We start from the raw sequence: 24,665 nt of genomic DNA, 5'->3' as shown, positions 1-24,665 counted from the left end.
CCATTTTGCTAGGATAAATAGTATTCAGAAATATTTTTTGGTGTCCAAAATTATGTGTATATCCCTACCCATTTCTGATACTGAATTTTGTAATGTTAAAAAAGAACAATAAAGGGGGAATGTTTTGCTACAAACATCAGTTTTGGAATGAAAACATTTTCATCTATGAGGTTCCATTTGTTCTGCAGTTAGCAAATACTGCAATTGACACTGTTGTCAAACCAAGGACATAAAACTGAGAGTGTGATATGTTATCTGCTGCCAATTACGTAAGTTTGTGATGCATAAGTTATTGCAAAAAATGGGGTCATGACCCCTAAACCGACTCCTTTTGAAGTTGTAGCTCTTCATAAAACCTCCCGCATATTTGTATATTTTAGTTGGTTAACTCTTAACTAATTTTATGCAAGTGCTTATGAGAAAGATTATATGACATTAAAGAAAAACCAGACTTACGTCTACAGAAATACCAATTTGTTGACATGGTTATAGAGAGGTGAATCTGAATAAAACATGGATTTGCATTCCTAATCAAAGAACTTAATCCAAGTTCCTTATCAAAGAGATGCTTGAAAATAAATATTTTTGACCATCAAATGTAAATATTAAAGTTATTGCAATATATTATCTAGCAGCAAGGTAAGAAGATTGGGACCGAACCTCTCCAGTCCTTGTCTTACCTTTTATATGATCTTTTATGGCAATGTTACACTAAATCACTGAATTCTCCCTATTGCTTTCAGTTATCTTTCTGCATGACTAAATACAACTAAAACTCATATTTGTCATATGAAAGTAGTGTGTAAGTAATAGACTTAAACCTTCATTTGAAAAATGCCAGCAAAACTGGGGAGAGTGTTAGGTGAAGAAATCACTTGGAACTGGAACAGTGAGGTCCTTTTTCATGTCTGGAGAAGAGTTTCCAGCAACTTTAAGACTCAAGATATTGTGATGCACCTTCACTCTAATACAAGGGGCTTGTTAGGGGATCATTTAGCTAAAGGGTTTTTTTTTTACTTCAGAAAGGAACAGAGTATGACTTTTAAATATCAGTTCTTTTCAAAATGTGGTGGGATTATGACCTTTCAGAGGTTTGGACAAAGCCTCTCCTAGAACAGCTATAAGTCCTTCTTCCTCATTCAGATCAAGGACTGAAAAACAGGTGATTCATACTCTACTAGATGACTTTACCAAGTGGTTTTCTTTTATTTCCTTGAATTTTTGGGACCCCTCAGCTACCTCTGTTGCTCTGCAACTTTCTAACTTCATACAAGCAGTTACCTGTTCACTGACCTGGGGAAAGACCAATGCAATAGTTCAATGGGCAGCTGGAGTTCAAACCCTTGTTCAATTAATGGCTATTTATTTATACAAAGTGAAACAGGACCAACAGGAGAGACAGAATACAAGAAGAGCTGATATTTTGGTGGCCCGAAAGCTTGCCTGGAATTGCCTGGATTCTGACATCTTGCAGAACAGAAACTTGAAATCTGGACTCCTGTGTCAGTGTCTTGATCATAGGATGATTATCAGGAGGGGTGGGAGTTTTCTTGCTCTTTGACGTGTTTCATCCTAGGCATGAGAATCTTCCCCAGATAAGAATTTCATAAGAACTGGTAAATACCTGCAAAAGGTTTGGTCTTGAGGGAATATTATTTCTCAGTGAAGAATTTATCGCTGTAAACTCCAATGGGGACATGACTAGAGTTCTTACGACCATGTAGGCCCACAGTGGTTTGTCCATTGTGATGATCCATCAATGTCCTGAGCTTGAAGGGGAGATCAACTAGCAGTGCTGGAGGGCATGAGTCTCAGGAAGCCTGCAGAATGCCAAAGCATATGTCTGCATAAGTGTCAGACTTGTAAATCAGCTGTTGGCACAAAAGTTTAACAATGGGGAAATAGTCACATATAAACATTCGTTTGGGGATTAGGCTTATGAGTCTGGCTGCTTTTAAACACTTCAGCTGACACTGATATAAAACCAGGAGCCTGACATGTGATCTGTTGCCAGTTGCCTTCAAATTACCATGTCTGATGAGAGAAAAAAGAGACGAAGTTAGCGGAGAAATGGGACAGGTCATCTGGACTCTCATAATTAATGTTCCCTAGAAAATAAAAGTTTTGAAACTTTCCTGGAAATGAAGTTTTATGATCTGCTACAACAGCCCACAGGGGGAATGCTGCAACCTACACATATTGACAATTGTGGTATTACCAGACAATTAATTTTTATGAGTAATTTCCAGAGCAACCCTCAACCATGCAGTCACGCACACAGTGCAACAGTGTGCCATGGAATTGAGACTCAGCTAAAGGCCAAAGATTATACAGATTTATTAATATTTGCAAAAAAGTGCCCAACAGCAGAGACCAAATTGAGCAACAGAATGGGGAAGAAGGAATGGACTTGACAATAAAATGAGTTTTGTAAGGATATGATCCAGAGCATGGTGAACTCAACAGAAAGATTTCCATTGTTTTTTTAAGGTCTTGGATCGATCTCAAGAAAAATGAGACACTCCATCTTATACCTTTCCCTCTACTTTCTCCATCTGAATGGAAAATACATTCTTGTTCACAACTGGCATACCCTTTAGTGACCAAGAATTACAAGCAAAATGTTGATCACATTTGAGATGTGGAGCCAAGAATCCCTACCTAAGCAGTCCCAGAAGTAGCTCTCCAAGGGCTAAGCAACTGGCAAATTCTCTCTAACAGTACCTTCATATTTGTATTAGACTCAGAATAGTCTTACCCTGTACTTAATGTTACAAACCCATTCTGCTTTCTCACTTAAAACAGAGAGAATAATGGAGTAACGATTTATAATTTCACTTCTCTTAAATCCTTCTCCATACACACCTTACTTGCAAAGGTAATGACCTGTTTAGTTCTCCTCTTATTATGTCCTCTAGTCTAAGTAGCAATAGCTGTTACTTTTAAACAGCTATTAAATACTTCAGTAGTTCTTAAACCATGCCAAGGAATACTTGCAATAAAAGAACAATGAAGAGAGATGACTGGAGATGAAGCTGTAGAACTGAATTTGTTTGTATATCATTCAGAACAAAATAATAGCTCTGTCAAAGTCCCTGTTAAAGGCTGTTAGACAAAATGATATACTTTGCACTAAGTGAGGCTACATAGATCATGGATTATGGCCCCAGGTGATAGATCTCCAAGATAAGCTTGGTTATCTGTTGTCAAAATTTTTCCTTCTGTGGGAACAAAAGATTGTTGCCTAATATAAGTAATATTTGAAAAACTCATCCTGCTGTGATAGCAACTCTTATTTCATCCTACACACTGAAGAACATAATTTATCTTAACACTAGGCATTGAGCAAAGCTAGCTGTGGGGAAGTAGTACTAATAGGCTTTCCTTTTACTGTTGAGCTCAATTGAAAGCTGCAGTCAAGCCAAGCCTGGTTTAAGTACTCTGCTGGTTATTTTCTTTAACGTGGTGTGAAAGAGCAAGGCTGCTTTATTGCAATGGAAGGATAAGTTACCAGCAAGACATGCTGAGTTGAGGAGCTGGTGACAACACACAGAGAAATTGGCATTACTTCCCATCACTTTGGAGATACAAGAATAAGCTTGCTTACAGAGAAAACCAAAACATTTTCAGTGGAGAATGCTCAACAGAGAGTGCTACTGTTTGGTGGATTGCAGCCTTCTCAGTGTCCAGCAGATCAGGAGTAAACACCTCCAGGTCTCAAAGAACAAGCCCCTCACCTTGCCCAGGCTGTACATGATTGGAGTGCCTGCTTCTCATCTTCTCATCAATCTGGATTCCATCTGCATCAGAAAGCCCAAATTCCACGGTCTGTGGTTTTACCCACTCCCTTCACAAGCATTGTAGGTGCTGGCTTTCCCTCTGTAGAATCTCTCTGTGTTGCTTTGTCCAGGATCCTCTAAGGAAGCATCAGTGGAGACAGTTGTCCTTCACCTGGCCTCAACACACACACACAAACCCCTTAACAACAGGCATTGGCATCTCCTTCTGCAAGGTGATTCTGACCTAGGGGGCACAGCACCAGCAGTGCCTAAAGCTTTGCAACAGAACAGAAAATGTGCAGTACAATTGGATTAAAAGAACAGAAATGAAAAAGACCTGCACTTTTCTGCTGTTACAGCACTGGACATAGAACAGCATTTCCAGTTTAAACTCAGTCAAATGATTAAGCACAAATAGTGTATTTGGAATTATCAGCTTAACTTTTGTCCCAGACTTTCCTGAGGACACTGGGAATTCCTCTGTTTGATAAGCCACAACAGAGGCTCTTTCCTCAAGGACAGGTAAACACATAGCCATTAACAGTCAGGTTGTAAAGGATAACTGAGCTTACCCAAGGACTTGGTTTCTCAGGTTCATCTGCACAATCAGCTTGACCACATCTGTGAAGATCCCCCAGAGGTCATGCAGGTTGCCCTCTTTGCTTTGTCTTGCTCTCAGGTTTTTTTTTTTTTTTTTTTTTTTTTTTTTTAGCAAGTTCCCTGTCCACAAAGAGCTGTGGCAGAATGATGCTTGAAAACCTGTCTCTGTTCACTCTATCAGTGTCACAGCAGATCTATTTTTTTAGGATGCCCCAATGCTATGGCTTGAGGAATGAGGGGGACACAGATTGTATTTGTAAAAATGATAATAAAAATCCGGTATGGTGCCACAAATAACGTCAAGATAGAAAATCCTAATTCAAAAATCAGGATTCAAAGGTCAGTATGAGTTTATTGGGCAGAAGCAATTATTTAATCCACGTTGTGGAGCAATAAGCCCACTGATATCCTGATCTTGATTTTATCTGGAAAGTGATGATAATGGCAAAGATGATATATTCCATGCCTATGACAAAATTAGCAGTTTTTTCTGTGGACCCCATCCAAATACTATTGAATCCTCCAGAAACCACCCTCCCCCACCCCCCCGCCCCAAACCACACAAAAACAAAGGGTGCTTTTCTGTGCTTGCATACCAAGGAAGATGTGTATCGGTTTTTGCTTTTAAACATAAACCTTAGGATGCATCCAGACCCATCCAGCACATGATTACACAGCTGATGTGTACATTTCTCCTTTTTCCACTCTCATCAAAAGGTTCATCAAAGCTGTGGAGATGTTTGATATTCCTGGTGAGATGAGGTCAGTGCCCCTCTCTTGGAGCTGATTCATATGAAGTGGAGGCTGAAAGGGGACAGAGGGCATGGGAGAGAATAGGTACTATTTTTAGCACAGAGACATTTATCAGTAGCCCTGGCATCACTGGAAATCAGCAAAGTCTCTGTTGGGGACATGATTCATGAAATAATATACAGAAGACATGTGGTGACCTGCAAATAGCAGACTCCCCTACTGTCGTGCCATTGACACCTGTTTGCATTTGGATTCTATCATACTTGTGTGCCGGTAGTTCAGACTTATTTTTTCCCTTGGTCTTTAAGGGGTTAGCACAGATGGTGACTTCTCTTGTGTGTTTTGCCCTTTACACTTGTTTCTAGTGACCACCTGACTGCCTTCATTGTGATTCTGTTCTTTTCAGAGCACTATTGATTATATACAGCACTTTGTGGGAACCTGGCATAAAGGGATGGCTTTGTAAGCCATTGTGGGCTCTAGGTATCTATTTTTATCAACCTAAGCAATTGTTGCTTTGAAAAAGAGACCCCTACTTCACAGGCTGTGTGTTGCTGACCTCGGTTAGTCCGAACTCCTTTGACCTCAGTGCAGCTTAAGCGATGTGACAGCCGAGTCAGCCCCTTTAATTCCAGTCTTTGTGAGGCTCATGTGATAATCATGCACTTGCTCTGTCAGAGGAACCGGCAAAGAGCGATTCTGTCTCTACTTGCTCCCTGCAGCAGACCTCTTTCTTGCCTTCTCTCTTCCACCAGATTCCTTTCATTTTGTTGGTTCTATTCAGGAACAAAGAGGACTTTGTTGAATTGTCTTTGTGGTTTATTTTCCTGAGCCTTGGAAGATAGCAGACTTTTGCCACTGTTTTATCCAATCCTTTATCACGTGCACAATACCCTGAATGCTTAACGGAGGCTAGTGTGTGTTAGCCTGTCTCCCTTTTTTTTTCAGGTTGGAAGCCAAGGCTGACTTCTGGATACCAAATTAGGAATAATGGCTGGAGTAAAAACTCAGGGAGGGGTCTGTCCATGCAGCTGCAATAAAGGATTCAGTCAGAGGAGCTGTAGTCATCAGTGGATTTCATCTTGTTTTTCATGTTCTCTGCTCTCCCCCCTGTGTCTATGTAGAAATCTATTTCTTTACAGGTGTAGAACATATCTTCATCAAATGGTCTTTGGGCACATGTTCAAAAAGAGATAAAAACGCACTGGCTGGCCAGTACAGCTGTTAATATTTCGCAGTTTTTATCTGAGCCTGTGAAATGTTCACATGTTAAACTGCTGTGGTCTGCACAGATGCAGAAAGGCAGTTCAAAAGAGTGAGACGAAGGACTCTAGTTTAGAGATTTTACCATAAAAGTCTTCTCCAAATCTCAGGACAAGTCAGTAGTGTGGTGAGGACTAAAAAGAGCAGCTGACTCTAATCTTCTGCCCTAACCACTCTCCCAGCTGCTTTTCTCATGACCTCCCAATCTACCTATTCCCAATACATAGCTCTTAATGTATTTTCTTTATTTAATGCATCAAAACATGTTTTTTATAACCATGGAAAATGTAGCCATTACTCAAGGCTGTCCTTGAGTGATAACTTTGTCTGTTTTGTCTATTGCCAGAAGGACACAGTGTGGTTCCTTGAGTCTCTGGACAAGGTAATAACTGAGAGTTGCTTCATCAAACCTCTTCCCACGAGGGAAGAGATCTATAATCTTTGTTTTTAGTGGAACAGACTAACATCTCTGAAAGGGTAGTAGGCACCAAAATACAGTGTTTCTGGACTCTGTATAAAAAAGGTCAGGCAGTGTTTAATCCTGAGAGTGACCTCATGGACCTTGAGAGAATTTCATCAAGGATGTAGTTTGTATTTTGCAATAATCTGAAGGAAATAAGCTTGACATTTCAGAGATAAAGCTCACAAGCAGCACCATTCCAGTCACCCGATGTTCTTTGTAAATGGGATTTCTGTACTGTTTATTTCTAAAAAAGTCTCATGTTCAAAACCTGAAACTTTCAGCCCTTACTTGAGCAAAAATTGCACAGAAACCAGTATGAATAGTGTCTAGAGCAAAGTGAAATAAAAGCTGGAGGATCTGGTGCTGTGTTATTTGGCTCATGCTGCAAAACTTCAGCAAATTTGTCTCTAGCGAGCAAAGTGAGCAGTTTTGACAGCATTTATTATATTGAATTACAGTGACAAATAAGGGCATTGGTTTGCAGAATATTTGAAAGCGTGATAAACACAGTCCTAATGAGAAAGATGGTTTTTTTTTATTTGACAGAACACCACTGTTTTTCCTCATGCATACTTGTGCATTAAAAAAAAAAAAAAAAAAAAAAGACCTGGTTATTTGAGGCAAAATTCCTGAAATATTATTCTCTAAATCTCTAAGCTTTCACTTATTACTTTTTATTCATAGAAGTATTTCATTATTATATTGTCCACAAAAATTATAGCAGTGATAAAAGAAAATAAAATCTTTGGTTCAAACACAGAGTACCACAGTGTTTTTTTACAAATTTAAGTATGAATTTAAAATCAAACATGCTTTTCAACATTAAAAATCTTATTGTCCAGAGGATAAATGGTGCTTGCAGGGAGAGAATTGCTCTTATATCCCTCATGAAATTATAGTCTTTGGGTTGTTTAACTCCAATTTTACCCACCATGGTGCTTTTTGAACTTTGAAACCTACAGTGAGCCACTTGTACTACAGAAGAAAATAATTTAACATCCACGTGCACACAACAGTCGTAGCAAGCTCACTGGAGAGAAATCTGTTTGGAAAGCAGCTAGTGTTATGGGTGCTGCTAAAAATAGCAATAATAACAAGATAATTTCGCTTATCCACCAGTAACACTTGCAAATGAAGGCATTTTGCTGCAGCTGTTAGGGATTCAATCACTTCTCGCATAGGTGTTTAATCCAAGATGCTGGAATTTTATATGAGCATGAATTTCACTGAAAACTGTTCAGTGCTGCTGTCTGTCCTGTTTCTAAACTTTCATCCCTCTCCGTCTTCAAACACAGAGTTGCTGCTGCCTGTGCAGATTCATTCTGCTATGCTGGTCCCAGACCCGTATATTCCAGCACCCCTTTTATTTTTGATGTGGCAGTAAAATGGAACCAGGAGGTTGTTGCTGCTCACACACCTGAGCCCTCCCCACGGGTGCATCTGTGCGTGCGTGCCCTTCACACATGCACATCCCTGCCAGCCTATGTGCTTATCTTGCCGCTTTCCTAATTTTCTGAGGAACTTTCAGGAGACTTAGCTGTGTCTGTGCTGACTGAGTTATTTCCTTACTTCTTCCCTCCTTTTCACTCGCCGTTCCTCTCGGAGGCACGCCCGCTGCGGCGCAGCCCGTGAGCCGCCCCGGGCAGGGACGCTTCTCCCGGCGCCTCCCGGCAGCGCTGCCCCTTCTCTCGAGTCCACCAGGAACTCGCTCTGGGTGTGCTACGGCACCAGCCGAGAGGAAGCCGCCAAGAAAGCCACAGGAACACAATGCATATGGAAATGAAGCAAGATATATGACAAACCTGCCGCTAGGGCAGCCTCAGCTCACCCGAGGCGTGCTGAGCAGAGGTACAGCTGAAGGAATTTTTCATGTGTTGTCACATCCTCAAAGCTTGTTTTTCAGAGCACACAAATGCCTTTTGTTGTCTTGGAAGCCACCTCCTGCACATTTACGACTTTTAAATCAGTCTTACTTGGATTCAGCAGAATCAGGGATAGGGAAATCCTATTAGGTCTTATTATCATTTGAACTACCAGAGCAGCATTGTTCTATATGTTAATGTGCCAAGCACTCTGTTCATGTTTAAATAACTCGGTGTAAACACCATGTAATTATTGTCCCTGCCTCTTAATACATATCAATGTGTTTGAATAAAGATTTTAAATTTTTCCCTTTGAGTTCAAACACCTTCCTGCCTCTTTTTAAAGATTTAGCCATTCTTCCTCATCAAGAAGGTTATGTTAATTTTGATGAGGCAGTAGAGGGAGGGTGAAACTATACTGACAGCTTATGCCATATGTTCTTTAGTTAAATTACTTTTGGTCTCCCTGTTGGAAGAACTGATTCCCTTAAAACAAAATGCATAAGGAGCATTGTCTCTTGAAACCTCTTCAGAAGCACAGTGAGGAAGGAAATACCTAGTTTCTCTTTTTGCACCCAATGCAGATTATTCCCAATTGATGCTCAAAATGATGTGTGAGACAGTACATGTTCTCCCATGTGCTCCAGCCCTTGGAGAGGCAGGAGAGATGAGAATAAGCTACCATCACAGGCAGAGAGGGAGCTTATTTGACTGAGATGACTTTAGCCCAATGCATCTACTCCCCATCCAGCAGCCTTGTCCCTCAGCTCACACCCTTGCAGCCCCAGATTGCTGGGAGACACCTTCCCCTCTCTCCCTCTGCAATCCAGTCACACCCTGGCAGACTCCTTACTCCAAGGTCAGGGTTTCTGCAGAGTTTTATGCTCTGGCATTGCATGGAGCACATCTGGGATCTTGGGGCTGTGGTTAGCACTGCTGCAGTCCCAGAGGAATGAAGTGGCAGTTTCCCTCCATGGAAGGGTTGCTGCCCTGGCCACACCGAAACCTTTAGCAATGACAGACCTAAAGCCAACAGGTGTGTGCCCAAAAGTAAGGAGGTTTCTCACCAGGATTTTTGCCTCCAGGGAAAATACCTGAGGCCAGTAAAGATGTGGGCCTGAGGCAAGGAGACATTCAGGTGGAGACCTCTTAATACCAGTTGAGAAAGAAGACACAGCCCTGGAAGTGTGTCCCTAGAAGGAAGGCTCTCACTGACACCATGGTGATACTGCCATGCGGTTACCAGCGTCCCCACCACTGCAGGCAGCAAGCTGCCCAGTGATAAAGGACCTGATGGTGCTGGTTGACAACAGCTGAACATGAGCCAGTGTGTGCCCAGGTGGCCAAGAAGGTCAGTAGCATCCTGGCTTGTATCAGGAATAGTGTGGCCAGCAGCACCAGGTGAGTGATCCCCCTGTACTCAACCCTGGTGAGACCACACCTTGTGTCCTGTGCCCAGTGCGGGCCCCTCACTTCAAGAAGGACATTGAGGGGCTGGAGCATCTCCAGAGGAGGGCAAGGGACCTGATGAAGGGTCTGGAACACAAGTCCTGTGAGGACAGCTGAGGGAGCTGGGGGTGTTTAGCTTGGAGAAAAGGAAGCTTGGGGAGACCTTATTGCTCTTTACAGCTAACTGCCTGAAAGGAGATTGTGGTGAGATGGGGGTCAGTCTCTTCTTCTTAAGTAAGGAACAGGATGAGAGGGAATGGCCTCAAGTTATGCCAGGGGAGGTTTAGATTGGATAATAAGAAGCATTTGTTCAACAAAAACATTTTTGACATTGGGAGGGGGTGCCCAGGGGTGTGGTTGAGTCACCACACTTGGAGGTATGTAGAAGACATGTAGATGTAGCACTCAGGGACATGGTTTAACCATGGACTTGGCAGTGCTGCATCAATGGTGGGACTCGATGATCTAAAAGTTCTTTTCCAGCCTAAGTAGTGCTATGATTCTATGGTTTGTTGCTGTAGCTGGTGTGCAACAGCTTCACACTGGAGAGACACCCACAGCCACAGTTGTGAGTTGGACCTCCCTGCAGAGTGGTGGGTCATTAGGTCTCTTTATAGTGACAGTTAAAAAAAGAGAGGGAGAACATGGAGACACACTTCAAAGAAGGAGAGAATAGGCAGGAAAGAAATGAGGGAACAATAGACATGGTTTTGGCTTAGGAATCTGGAGATATATGAGTATTTGGTAGCCTTAGGGCTACCTCTCTGGTCTGGTCAGAGACTGAAGCTCCTGGAGGCTGGAACAGAAGTGGGAAGAAACCTCTATACATACTGTGTGACAGGTTGGGAAGGGACACTCCCTCTGAAGGGTGTGTGGGGAGGAAAGGCAGAGGAGTGAAAGAATGACACTGCCAGAATGATTTTTTGGTGACCTGGCTTATGGGTGCCTTACTGGTGGCCTGGAATGGGTTATGCAAGAGGCTGCACTGACCTGTCCAGCCTGTCGCCCCAGATTTGTCATGTTGAGGTCAAGTAGCTGATCACATGCTCTGCTGGGAGCTTGCAGGCAGCCAGACCCACACTTGTATTGATGCAGTGCCTGAATCTCTGTAGGAGATTGCCAGTAGAGTTTGCCTAGGTGCTGAAAAGTGTTCTGTTGCCAATATCTGAGGTAGGATGAAAACCTTAGCTCCCATGGCACAGAGCAGTGTTTCAAATAGCTGCTCTTTTGCAGGTGTCTGGTGAAGTTGCCAGTTATCTCTGAGCCTTCTGTTTAGGGCTCAGAAAGGGGAAGAGAGGAAATATCTTTGCTGAGGTATTTCTGGAGGATACTAAGGAGTTTTATTAGTTTGTTTGGGTATCTGGAGAGTGCACATATGGTAAGAACCTGTACTAGCCTTCTAGTATTTTCAGTGGAAAAGTTGCACGAGCAGACCAATGAGCTAATCTCACAGATCTCTACCACAACTGCACCCATGACTCATAATATTGGTGAGAACTTAGAATGACAAAACTCTAAAGCAACTGCAGAAGTTTTCTCTTTCACTACGGGTTTCTAGAAGGGGAACTACAGGAAGTTGGTCTGATGAATATTGAAGTGTTGCCTTCATCAAGGGTAATCCTAGATGCACCGCACAAACCCTTCCAGGGAGAATGGGCACCTCCTTGGAGCATGAAGAGAGGACATCACTGTGTTCCATGCCTGCCATCAGTCTGGGGTAGCTGCCCTTATCTTTGGCATCAATCTTGTCTGTGCTTTGGAGGTCCACCTAAACAAGGCTGTCCATCTGACACAATGGACTGTTCTTAAGAAGGCAGCTCTTGTGATAGGTGGGAAATAGTAGCAAGGGCTGTATGGATGAGCACAAGCACATTGTTTGGTAGAGGTGAAGCAAGGGGAAGCAGTGGTGATGCTGCTGCTGTCTGCATGGAGGACAATGGATACCAGAAATCTTGGAGCACAGCCCACCTTTAATGTGCTTGCTGTGCTGTGGAACACAAAGGATGAGTGTGCTGCTCCAGTGGGTCAAACTGGAGCTGGGCATGAGGTGGTTCAGAGGCTGGAGCTCACTCTGGTTTCTGCTTGGTGGAAGTAACCCTTGGTGGAAGCCAGTGAGGCTTGAGCTCTCTGCATTACTGACTCTGAGAGAGGAATATCTGTCCTGTTACATTAACTGTGAATGGATTTGGACTTCCTAAGTCTCTGTTAGGCTCTACTGCAACTCCAGTGCTTGAATCTGTTTCTCTTATTGTACATTATTCTCCTCTGGGGAATCCCTCTTTCTCTGCATAAGAAACACAAAGAATAAGACATAACAGACTTTATTAAGTTATCCAAGAGATGTTGTGCAGGACAGTATCCCTGGAAGTCATCCCCTTGCTCCGAGGAAAGATCACCCTTAGCTAGATGGTCCCTGAGGGAAATTCTTCTAACTCCTCCCTGCCACCTCCAGTGATGCAGCATCAACTACACACTGAGGCTGCAAAGCTTCACTCCCCTTGCACCTTGCACTTCATTTATTATTGCTCTCCTGACCTCACTGTATCTTTGCTGCAAGTCAAGAATAAAATTTCTTGTCCAGCTCTTGCTGCATATGGTAATGCTTTCTTTTGGTAACAGCCTTTCCTTCATATTGGACAACTCTTTGGAGGCCTCTTTCCCTCTGTCAAGGCCTCTCTTTTCCATAGCACTTAATCTTCCTGCTGTGCTCCCCTGGCCTCTCTCTGGCTCCCCTGCACTGCTCTTCTGGTGTGAGCCTTGTGTCTCTGTTGACCTTGTTAGCAATTTAGGTCTAATATTTGAAGCTGAACACAAACCTAGGATTGAGTCAACTTGCTCCAAAGACCAGGATCCTGGCAGAGTTCTAGCATGTGGTGCTCCTAAAGAATAACAACTCCATGAGGATTTGGTGACCCCTCTGTAAGACCTGAGGAAGAGAGTGCTGGCCAAGGCCTGGGGAGTTCTGTGGCATGTTGGCCCTCCCTGCTCCATCTGCTTTCTATTGCACTTGAAAAGGAAATTAACTGAGCTTAATGATTTCAAAGTGACATTCTCCACACTGCACTCTAATTCCATAATTGCCATCTCCATGCAGTTCCCAGTACTAAAATGTTTAAAATAACAGCCTTTGAAAAGAGCCAAAACTTCGAAAGGCCATGCACCACCTCTGCTGGAGTAGTAAAATGATGGCAGAATAATTTCCACATGCAGTGGATGGGTGTTTGGTTATTTGGGGGTTGAGCATAGTTAATTCCTTTGCCAGGAATTTCTCTAAGTCAGGAATCAAAATTACTTTTTTCCTTTGTGAACTCTTTTTAAATGCTGTATTGACTGATGTATCAGCCATGGTTTGGTCTACAGCTGATCTCTCAAACATTCTGGTTTTGTTCAAAAACAAATTTTTGAACAGACACAAGAATCTTTTTAGTTTTTAGCATGGAATACTCTGCATCTCCATACAGAGAGAGGGGGGAGATAAATTTTTACTCTCTGCCCTTTGATCTGATTAGTTTCTCATGTGCAGTTCTGTAAAAGCCTCTGTACCAATGATAGCACAGGCTTGGTTCAGTCTGACGTATATTAACAGCATCTTCAGTGTGATATAACATCTGGGACAAGAAAGGTAATGCTCAGCCAGTTGACAGCAGGCTGCCACCAAAGATGTGCTGGCCAGTGGTGGTTTGTACATCATGGCTCAGGAACTGCAGGCTGAGAGACTTCAGCAAGCAAAACTGCAAGACTAATTGTGATTTTTCCTAACCCATTAGCTGGTTTGTGTTGCATTCTTTTTCTAATGCTATCTTCATGTGCTCCATGCACACCTCTTCCCTTGTGTTTTTGGTGAGATTTTTTTATTTCTTGAAATCTTCCTCTGAATCAGTTCTGCATTTTTAGCTAAATATATCTACCAGCATGATTGACTTTGCTGTGTAGTATTGAGTACACTTCTGGAATTCATAAGTTATTGTAAAGACTCTTGTATGTATTCCATTAAGTGAATGTGTATCTTGCCATACCTTTAAATAACTCTTCTGTTGATTTTGACAGAGAGAATTCAACTTTTTTCTTAAAGTAAAAAACAACCAGGGTAAAAATAGCAAGCAATCTTTTCAGCAATGAGCAATCAGAATTTATGTTCTCATTGGGCACGGCTCTGAAGACGTGATGATTCCATTCAGCTGAGCATCAACAAGATCAAAAGACTTTGTTGAAGTGTAACTGTCACTTTGATCAGAGCTGTACTGGAAACTTAATGAAATGAATGGCTTCTTTTGACAGTTGCTTCTTTCGACTATTTCTAGTTGTGGTTTTGATACTATGGGAAAATAACCTGACCCTGTTGAGTCCAGACACTGTGGTTGAATTTTGGGTGAGAGATTAGATCAAGCTTTCCTTTTTTTCTCCAGTAAATACAGTTGTCTTGAATTTTGCCTTGAATTTTGGATCCATCCAGCTGATTTCTGAAGTTAGACATTTTTTTGCCCTGATCACAAGTTATTTCATTAATTTTGGATTTTCCAGCATTTTCAATAATTCTGAAATGGATGCTGTTTCCTATTCTGGGCAGCATAAATGGTCTGATGGCCAACACCCTAGCCTGAGACTTGAAAAATTTTGGTAGAATTATGTGGAAAAATCTGTCCATATTTTGTGTGAGGGTTCAATGGTTTGAAGTTTGGTTTTGTTGCACTTCCATTGTGCTTGACTTTACGAAATCACTGTGGAGGCCAGACAAGACTGTAGAATGGAGTTGGGTTGGAGTCAGGAATGAACCATTCAGGTCTCTCTACAGAAAGATTTTTGACTGACCCTTCATTTGCATTCTCTCATTCAGGTGGTAACTGAATTTGTCTTTGAAATTATTTACCCCCAGCTAAATATAAATGGTTGGGGACAAATCAACCTGTTTTTCAGCTTAGTTCTGAAGTTATGTATAAAACACTTAGTTCAGTGTATTCTGCATTCTTTTTTGGACTGTGATAATAGTTTCACTGGAAAAGCCATTTTTTCTTCTTTTGCAATTGGGTTTTAACTCCTTTGAATACCTCTAAAAGTCTCAAATTTAAAACTGGGACATTAATTTCCTCAAGTCTTTTCTTTTACCCTGTGGTATAATCCTTAGAACACTACCACATTACACACAACCAGCTGGTGATTTCAACTTTTAAAAAATGATGAACAATCAATGAGTGCCTGCAGATGAGGTACTCCAAAGGCTCTTCTCTCTCTTCCTAACAATCCTCTACAAGCAGCAGCTGTAGTTATGTTCAGAGGTTCAAGTGACTAGATTTGGGACAAATGAACATCCTGAATTTGAATGCTCAGCTCTGAACTTTATGGCATTTAAAATATTTATTGTATGCTAGACTTGAAACCACAGTTTTCCATCACTGTAATTTTGCTGCTCCAGACACGGGGACCACCTTCAGAGCTGGTGGTGCAAATGCTACACACTGGTCCTCACTCTTAGAAGACATGGCAGTAGCACTCTTCTTCAATTTCTGCTTTTTACATCAGAAGTCAGCTGGCAATTTTGCTGGTATTGACTCTGTGGTGATACAGATAAGACATCTGCCTTGTCCAGAGCTTGAACTGTCCTCTGGTCCCCTGCAGAATGAACTTTGTGTGGGAATATCCATGTACTTTTTTCCCCCCAAAGTGACACTTTTCAACCAGGTTTCTCAGAAAAATTAAGCAGATGGCTAAAGATTACCTTGTGACCTGAGGGCTATGGCTTTTTGAAAGAATCTTGTTAAAAAAAAAAAAAAAAACCAACAGGAAAGGCCCAAACAGGAAGAGTAGTTTTGAGCTGTCTTTAGTAAAAGGAGCACTTGGTAGCAGAATGACGTGACACCTTGTATCCCCCACAATGAATATATCTAAATTCTAATTTCCTGAACTCTGGAGAGGAGTCAAATATCTGAAGAGAGTTGCTTTGCTCACGGGTCCAAAACTTCTGCATTCAGAGAGCCGGGCAGACAGCTTGTCTCCACTTTCTTTGGGAGTGTGTTGCCAGATCTTGCCTGGCTGCTTCTGACAGCCAGTATTTCCCACTGCAGGGCCAGCTGCTGCCGCCTCCTGTTGTCTCTCAGCTGCCTGTGAAGCCCAGCAGACAGTTTGCACTCTGCCATTCACGAGTCCTATTCACTAGCCCGTGTCCAGTGTGTGCCACAATCCCAGAATTTGCTAAATAAGAGAATATGGATGTCCCTGTATTTCTGCTGAGCGGACGTGCTCCCCGCAGTCCTGGTGAGGCAGTGTGACTGCCTGGCCTCCACTATCACAGCCATGGGGATAAGCCATGAAATTTCCTCCTGATTCCTAGGTTACTTTATGCCCTGAAGCTTGAAAGCGAAAAGCTTTCCAAAGCACTTGGCTTTATCAAATGCTTGTAATTCTGTGTATTTTTTATTACCCATGTGAAGGTTTCCGCCAACGTAACTTCATGGATTTCTAGCAGAATAGTCTTGATTTCCAGCCATGTGAGAAGAGGATCATATTCCAGAACTTTTCAGCCTGGGACAATTATATTTTCAAATGGAAGAAACAGCATTTTGTTTATAAACATTTTCAAACCTAACTTATTCTGCTATCTGTGCTCCACCAATTAATTTAATTGATATTTTGATTTCTTGACATGTTTTGGGATGGAAATGGAAGTCAAAATAGCAAGATTCCCTTCAGATTGGAAATTCTGCCTTTTGATTAGGTCTTATGCAGCATGGGATTATTTTATTGCCTAATTTAACATGCACACACACACACACACACATATGTATATATGCATCTCTCTGTAATGAGCACCTTAGGACCCTAAATAAAAGTTTATTACAATTGAGTGTTACTTGTAACAGTGTTTGGCAATTTACTAACAAGCAGAGAAATGTCCAATTTTAATCCTGGAGGAATTGTATAGTAACTTCATGGATAAGCTTCATATTGATCAACCCTCAAAAATATCTTGTAAGGAATGCAATAAATACTGGAGAATAGAACACTCATGTATTTACAAGCTGAACACAGCTCACAGTGAAAAAAGTAAGAGAAGTAAAACCATGATACCAAGGTCAGTCTTATGTCCCTGAAATTTTTCTGTGTGGGAATTTGGCACAATCAGATCTACTATGGCAAAATTACAGTGTTTTGAGCATGCTGAACGTCCCTTTTAAGCTCCCCCTGGCAGCTGTTTAACACTCCCCTCTTGTTGCTGTGTTCCTCCTCTTCATCTCTGATGTTGTTGCTCTGTTGACCTTCATCTTTCTAAATCAACTTCTCTGCCTTGCAGACCTTTCTTTCTTTCTTTCTTTTTTTAAACAAAGGTTGACCTATGTATCTTTAAGCATTTAGTTCAAAACCTTTGTTTCACATTTTACTTTCCCTGCTTCCTTCTCTCTCCCTCTCTATCTCCAAGCTTTCTAAGACTGTGGTACTTGCTTTTAGGAGAAGCCCTTGAAGGGAGACAGGGCAAGCAAGGGAGCACCTTCATGGTTAGGAAAATACAGGGGAAAGTAATTTCGCTTTGGATCCCTCCCTCCAGCTAATACCAGAAGCTTTTTGTTGAGTTTAAGTGCTCCTCTTCCCTGGGGGTCAGCACCTCTGAGTGTTGAGCACCTCTGAAAATCCTTCTTAGGAAGCCCTGCCTAGAAAGGCTGGGCTAGGTCAGGCTTGGCCCACATGGCTACAGGTCAACTCTGATTTGGGCCTGGTCTCACCTGACATATGCCAACCCAATGGCTCAGCTAGTCTTTGGCTATTTTTGTCTTGTCTTTAGGGAGACAGCTTGACTGCTTAATGCAGCACTTAATTCTCAGGTCATGATCTGCATGTCTTCAGGTCATAGGGGAATTTTGGCTTGCCAAGTGTTAAAGCTTCTGTGTTTATAAGCATTAAACCTTAATGTGGTTAGTGCTCACTGCTCTCTGTGTTTTGTTTCAATCTTATGAAGACTATGACATTTAGCTTAAGGGCACTGCAGACAGTAACTCAAGCTTTGTTTAAAATATGGCAGATAAAAATTTTCATGCTACTAAGATATTATGGTAATGTGGGACACTTTACACTGTGTAAATACAAAACTAGCATGTTACAAGGATGAGGTATTTGATATTTTCTTGCCAAGGAAAATATTTACGTATTTTTTATAATATTGATTTGTACATAATTAAAAAACCACCTTATTTTGTTAGCTTTTGTGTGAATTAGGGAATGGAATCTTAAATTTATTTTAAAAATTAAAAAAAACACATCATGCAGTCATTTCTACACAATGTGGGAGTGCTGAGTTCTTTAATCACTTCCAAAGAACATTTCTGGTTGGCTTTTCCAGCCGCTGCAGACCTAGCAGCCTGCAGGTGAATGACATGTGGGAAGGACTCTCTTCAGTCTTTCCACCTTCTTATTTCTCTGGTAGCTTTGGATCAGCTAACAAAATTCTTTTCCCACTGAGCATCTGCTGACCTCAGTGATCTGCTGAAGTCCATCAGCCTTTGCTGACCTCAGTGATTTCCCTAAGAGCTATAGTGTATAGGGAGGCTTTCCTGTCCTTAAGACCCCTATGTTAAGGGCCTGTCCCAAACCTCAATGAGTTGATGGCAAGCCTTTAACCAACTTAAATAGGCTTTAAATGGAGTCTTATTGCAGAATTTGCTAGTGGAATACAATGGGGATTTTGTGTCCTGGCATGTTTTAAGAAGGAGTGCTTTTTCTGCTGCACAAAGAGGGTAAAGCTTTATTTGTATGGGATGGGATCAGTTCCTAATGTGGGTCCAGGGATGCACTTGTGTGTAAGCGGCCATGAAGAACTCCTTTGAAAGCACTGAGGATTGTTTAAAAGACCACTTGGCAGTTTTAAATTGTGCTACAAAAATGTGTGCAAATCTTATTTCAAGGTAAGTGGAAAAAGACCAAATACTGAGCTGTTAAATTTAATCTCTATCCAGAACACTGTAATAAACAAAGAAGGAAGAAAATACCTAAATACCAAAGAACCATGCAAACATAAGTTTGCAAACGTAAGTCTTTTAAGTTCTTGTTTGCCTGTACTCCAACCAGTGCCTGGTTGTACACTATATATTTGCAGGTGGTATTTCTGTTTGATTTTATTCAGACCTCCAAAGCTATCTCTTCTCCAGGTGGAAATGTGTGGATGTGTTACTTTACGTAGCTGTATGAGAGGGTCTTACACTAGTGCTTGGATGAGGTCTAGCTATAAAAAGCAGTGATTATTTTGCCTTGTATATACTGGTTAAGGGACCTATACAACAAGGTACTTTGCTATTTTCCATGTTATGGAGGAATTGCTGGCATATTACAGTGTGTTATTACTGGAAGCCAAATTCTGACCTCATTTGTAAATGTACAGATAGAATATGAGAGGCTCAGAGGTGTGTAAATGAGATCAGGAGTTTACTTCATTTTTTAGAAATTTAAAGTGAAATACAACCATAGAAAAACAGAGGCAAAAAGATCCTCAAAAGAACCTCAGACATCTGTGCATAACAAAGTAGGACCAATTATGCCTGGGTCATTCCTGTCAGCTGCTCATTTAACTTGTGCTAGAAGATGACAAAGGACAGGAAAATCAAGATGATCTATTCCAATGCCCAGATGATATATTCCAATGATTCACAGTTGGGTTTTTCTTAAGTCAAATCTGAATCTTCCCAACTGCAATCTTAGCCTTTTTGGTCCTATCTACCATGCAGTATCGCACTTCTGATTTTTATATTGTTAGGAATATTTTCCTGTGTTGTCTATCTGGAGGTGTTCACAGACATGTTTTCCAACAGAACAATTGTAATTTAATTAAGGTGGTATGAAGCAACAAGAATAGAAACTATTACGTCTACTAACAACACTCATATCTCTGCTTATCAGCATAATAGCAAACAAATTTAATTAAATGCATTGGCTCAGTCAAGTGAGTTTGCAGTCTGAATTTGCCATTCCTATTAATGGAGCCAAATTTGTTTATTTTCAGGGATTCTAGAAATTCATGTAACCATTTTCCAAGAATGACTGTTGTCAGCAGACTGATAGTAATGTTGAATCATTTGTGTTGGTTGTAACAAGGATTTCTATTCCTGAAGAGGTACCCACTGAAAGGCAGGAGTACATGCATTTACAGACTGAGATGGACATGTATGATGCTGGTGATGTGAAGAGGACAGAAGGGCCTTTAAAAGAAAACCAGCCAGACCACAGAGAGAAGGGGATTCAAGGTAGGGCACCACGGACTTGGCAAAGGAGATGAATATTTTGTCCTTGTAAAGGAAGCTTTCTAAAAATGCCTCACTGTTGGCTCTGCTCCACTGACATTAGTGAAGCTGGAAGACATAGTAATAGCCTAAAGGATCAAAAGCATGAGTGGGAGTTTTTTGCTGTGCCATAGTGGTGGAGCTGGAGAAGGTCTCAAAACAATGGGAAATTCTTAGTGAACATCCTTACTAGAGACAGGACCCCACGGAGTTTCTAGGAGTCAAATCTGCAGGAAATAAGAAGACGGTGAGGAAGTGTGGGAGATGCAGTGCAGACCATTCCTAATAGGAGTAAAACTGAACGTAGTTCAAAATATAATATTGGGAATATGATTGAAAAAGATATTTTTTGAATGAACAATAACCTTTAAATTCTTTAGTGTGTGTTCTCTGAGCTGTAGAATGTTCTGATTGTCAAGGCAATTAGCTTTTAAAAATAGTTATTTTTTTAGATTTTAATTACATGCTGCATTTTGCCTTTGTTATTAGATGGGGTCAGTAAGGTTACTGAAGTAATTATTGCGCTCTGCTTGGCACTGGTTAAAGCATAACTGGAGTAACTGCATTGAATTCTGTATGAAAAAATGTAGACAAATTGAAGAATTTAGAGTGGGAGAAAGGTGGTAAGAAGTCTGGCATTCAGATCTAAGAGGAAAGGTTAAGATAACTTGGCACCTTTAGCCCAAAGGCAAAAGTAGAGTGTGGGGAACATAATAATGGGAGACATAAAGGAATGTTATAAAGAGGACAAGGATCAATTATTCTCATTAGTCAACAAAGATGGGACAAATAATAATTGGCTGAAGCAGAAGGGAAGTTTTAGGTTAAATATTAGGCAAAACTGTAGAAGAACTGTTTGGCAGTTGGACAAGCTGCCAAGAGCCGTTGGACAATCACTGTCGTTGGAGTTATTCAAGGCCAGACACCCATCTGCAGGAACAGTTATAGAATAATTAGATCAATCCTGCCACAGACAGAAGGATAGGGTCCTTCTGGCCTCAGTGACCAAGATTTTGTTATGGATCTACTTTCTCAGGATTCATGCCCACCTGCTATTTTGTAAACTGTGGTGTCTACTTTAGACTCTTCTAAAATCAAGAAGGAGAGCAACAATTTAAAGTTGCTCTTCATAGGGTCAGAAAACATGGGAGAAATAAAATTATCCCCTGATCTGTGGCCATGCATTTCTTTTTATGGCTTTTTAGAATGAGACTTCCTCTCCTCTGGGCGTCTCTGCTTTGTCCCTTTGAACATATGAGCTCTGGGAGCATAAAGTAGTAACCAAAACAGAGTAGAATGGCTTTGGACTTATTCATTGCTATTCACTACTTTATGGCAGCTTTTAGAAGTTGAATTGTAAATAATGTCTGTGTTTTATTGACAATATGCTCCTCATCTTCCCTACTACTTATATGGTGAAACCAGTCAAGCCCAGCACTCTGTCTTTGTGGAATCAGCAGATCTCTTCCCATGGATCTGTTGAGATGCTGAAAACCAAGCAAACCAGGAGTAACTCTACAAAAATTTGCTGTGCTATAAAATGTTTGCCAGCTGGATTGGACCCAAAGATTGGCCTGGACAGGTTCTTCTTCCAACTACATAGCGAATGTCAAGGCATGGCTCCAAATACCGGTCACTGTGTTTGCAAGCAGAGCAGATCATTTTTAGAGGTACATCACGCTGTTTTCAGCACATCTGAGACTAGAATCTGGCTGCATGATGGACAAAAAAAGAGATGGCTTACATTTGCTCTGAGAGGCACTGCAGAGATGATACAAAGGGCAGTGAGCTAATTTGTATTGCAAAGAGTGGTCTTAAAATGGTAATTACATATGCAATTATAAACCATGAGCCCAGCTTGTTTATTTTTCCCCTCTAGTGCTAATGAAAAACAAAGTAGGCATAGTGTTTTGTGAGATCCTGGTGCAATGCAAGCAATCATTTTGCTGGCTAACTGGGAGGCAGAGGCACAGTATGACATCGGTTGTGTTAAAAAAAAAAAAGAAAAAAAAAAGGAAAGAAAAAGAAAAAAATAATGAATAAAAGATAGCCAGTGACAAAGATTTTAAATCTCAAGAATAATGGCAAAGTTGTATAAAATCCTTGTTTGCTAAGCCTCATAATACTGAGCAACCTCTAGTGTCTGGAATGCCTTGGCTGGCTGTGCTCTGTCCACTTGTAGCTGGTAACGTTATCTCAGAGATACAGGGATATGTCTGCAGTGGAGATAACCTCTCTGCTGAGTCAGGAGACCAGAAAATGGTCAAAGAGCAGGAGATGCCATTGCAATGTGATGCACCACCCAATGTGTAAAGTGAACAATCCCGTGACTGGAACCATGGGATGCCTTCATTAAACTCCATTGTTCTTTTTTTTCCCCACACTCCCATTTCCTGTGACACAAAGCAAAAGGTGCTGAGGTGCTTTGAGGGGGCTGCCTGGTGACTTGGGAACCCTGGGAAATCTAAGCAGGCAAAAGCTCCCCTGGGGAACCAGCCACAGGTCTGTGTGATGGCTGGTTGCTTCCAGCCAAGAGGCAGGAAGGGTTGATGGTCCTGCAATTTGCTCTCCATCATGGCCTTTGTATGCCCAGGGCCTCTGTGAGGAACCATGGCAGTCTCATCTCCTGGCTTCACTCTCCCTCAGTCTGAGGATGCTCATATCATTTTCTGCAAAGTGTCTAAAGGGACAGGGAAGATGCTTTATGCAGGCCTGGTTTTCTGCCCTAAAAGTGTTGAAGGAGACCGTTTCATACCATTAACTCGGTATTTATTTTCTAAAAGCAGATTGTACACTCAATGAAAAACTAATATTTAAGCAGACAATGGCCTTTGAACTGTGTTATCCTTGGAAAATATTACAGATATATACACATACATGTCTAACAGGTCATGCATCTAACAGGGGAGGAATGAACCTTTTCTTCTGTAACATCTATTAATGAGTCTACGTGCAAAACTCCATCAAATGGCTTTTGGAACTATAAACCCTTCCTTTCTTGGCTTAGTTCTTCAGGCTTTGCTAACCCACTTTTTTTTTTTTTTTTTTGATGCTGTGTCATCCTGGACTAATTCACATGTGAGTGTGAGGGGGAAGAGTACCTTCACCACCCCTTCAGTGCTGACCTGAAGTGGCCTGGAGGGCCAAGGGGCCAGGCATTCCTACCTACAAAAGTGGCTGGTATCTTAGTGTGGAAGGAAATGCAGGCCTAACACCACTGGGATTTAATAACTCAGAGCTGCTTGGTGTGGCCATCCCCTTTGTGCTTGTGGGTCTCCTTGCCTGCTCTTACCCTTCTGTAACCTTGGGCACCCTTGAGACCCAACCCCCTCGCTTTTAATTCACTGGGGAACTTGTGACATAACAGCATTAAGCCTCTGCCTGCTCTGGCTTTTTCTGTGAAGGGGGTGTTTTAAATAAGATTTCTGCTGCAAAGTTGAAAGACTGGAGGAAGAAAATCTGACATGACTTAGGGGTAGCACAAACGAGTCATAGGAAACTCACTCTAGAGATATCTCCAGAGACTAGTCAAGACAAAAGTTACAGCACAAGCATTTGGAAGGGGGCCACTGCAAACAATTTGTCCTCATTCCAGTTGAGCAACTGTAAGCAGGGACATTTTCAACACAGGCCATTTAGGGACAGAAGGAAAGATTGGATGGCACTAAAAGAAACTACACAAATACGTGGTGATAGGATGACTCGGCCACCCGCCACACATACTCTGCTGCTTAGTTTTTCTTTCTCCTGTCATCCCGACATCTGAAAAGGTTCCACCCCAGCACAGCAGCACAGCACAGTGGAGACTGGAATAAATTAACTCCAGGTGACAAAACCACCTTCCTCATCTGGCCTATGTTTGCAAGGAAGGACAGAGGTCATATGTGTGTCAGGAGCTGAGGACAACGGGGTGAAAAAGAAGCTGAGGACAAGGGGGTAAAAAAAGATTTTCCTTGTCTAAGTGAGCAGTATAATAAACATAGGGAGAAAAGATGTTTTGCACTGTATTTTTCTCCCCGAGTTTTTGAGTTTAAGAGACTGCAGTCATCCTGTTTTTTTGAGGAAATACTTGAATACTGTTATTTCAATTTCTTTAATCCTTCTCCTCCCCCCTCATTTACAAGCTGTTCTTGCTCTACTATTTTCCTCAGCATGCCAAGGCACCATACCTTTCTGTGGAAAGTTTCTGCCACCCTTTCTGATTTTGTATTCATGCCGCATAAATAAGAACAAGACCTCC

The 24,665-nt window shown here is 41.6% G+C and overlaps 1 long non-coding RNA gene across 1 annotated transcript in view; it reads right to left on the bottom strand.

Annotated features, from left to right (window-relative positions):
- Nucleotides 1–3,743: 3,743 nt before the first annotated feature.
- Nucleotides 3,744–24,665, bottom strand: part of LOC121358271 — a 48,328-nt gene continuing 27,406 nt past the window's right edge. The window contains exon 3 of the long non-coding RNA XR_005955849.1: nt 3,744–3,951. This is a non-coding gene — a long non-coding RNA (uncharacterized LOC121358271). The remainder of the gene's footprint in view (nt 3,952–24,665) is intronic.

Source organism: Pyrgilauda ruficollis, unplaced genomic scaffold, assembly GCF_017590135.1.
Source record: "Pyrgilauda ruficollis isolate IOZ18807 unplaced genomic scaffold, ASM1759013v1 scaffold38, whole genome shotgun sequence".
Lineage (NCBI taxonomy): Eukaryota > Metazoa > Chordata > Aves > Passeriformes > Passeridae > Pyrgilauda > Pyrgilauda ruficollis.
Note: the sequence above shows the minus strand (reverse complement) of the source record. Positions and strands in the feature narration are given on the sequence as shown.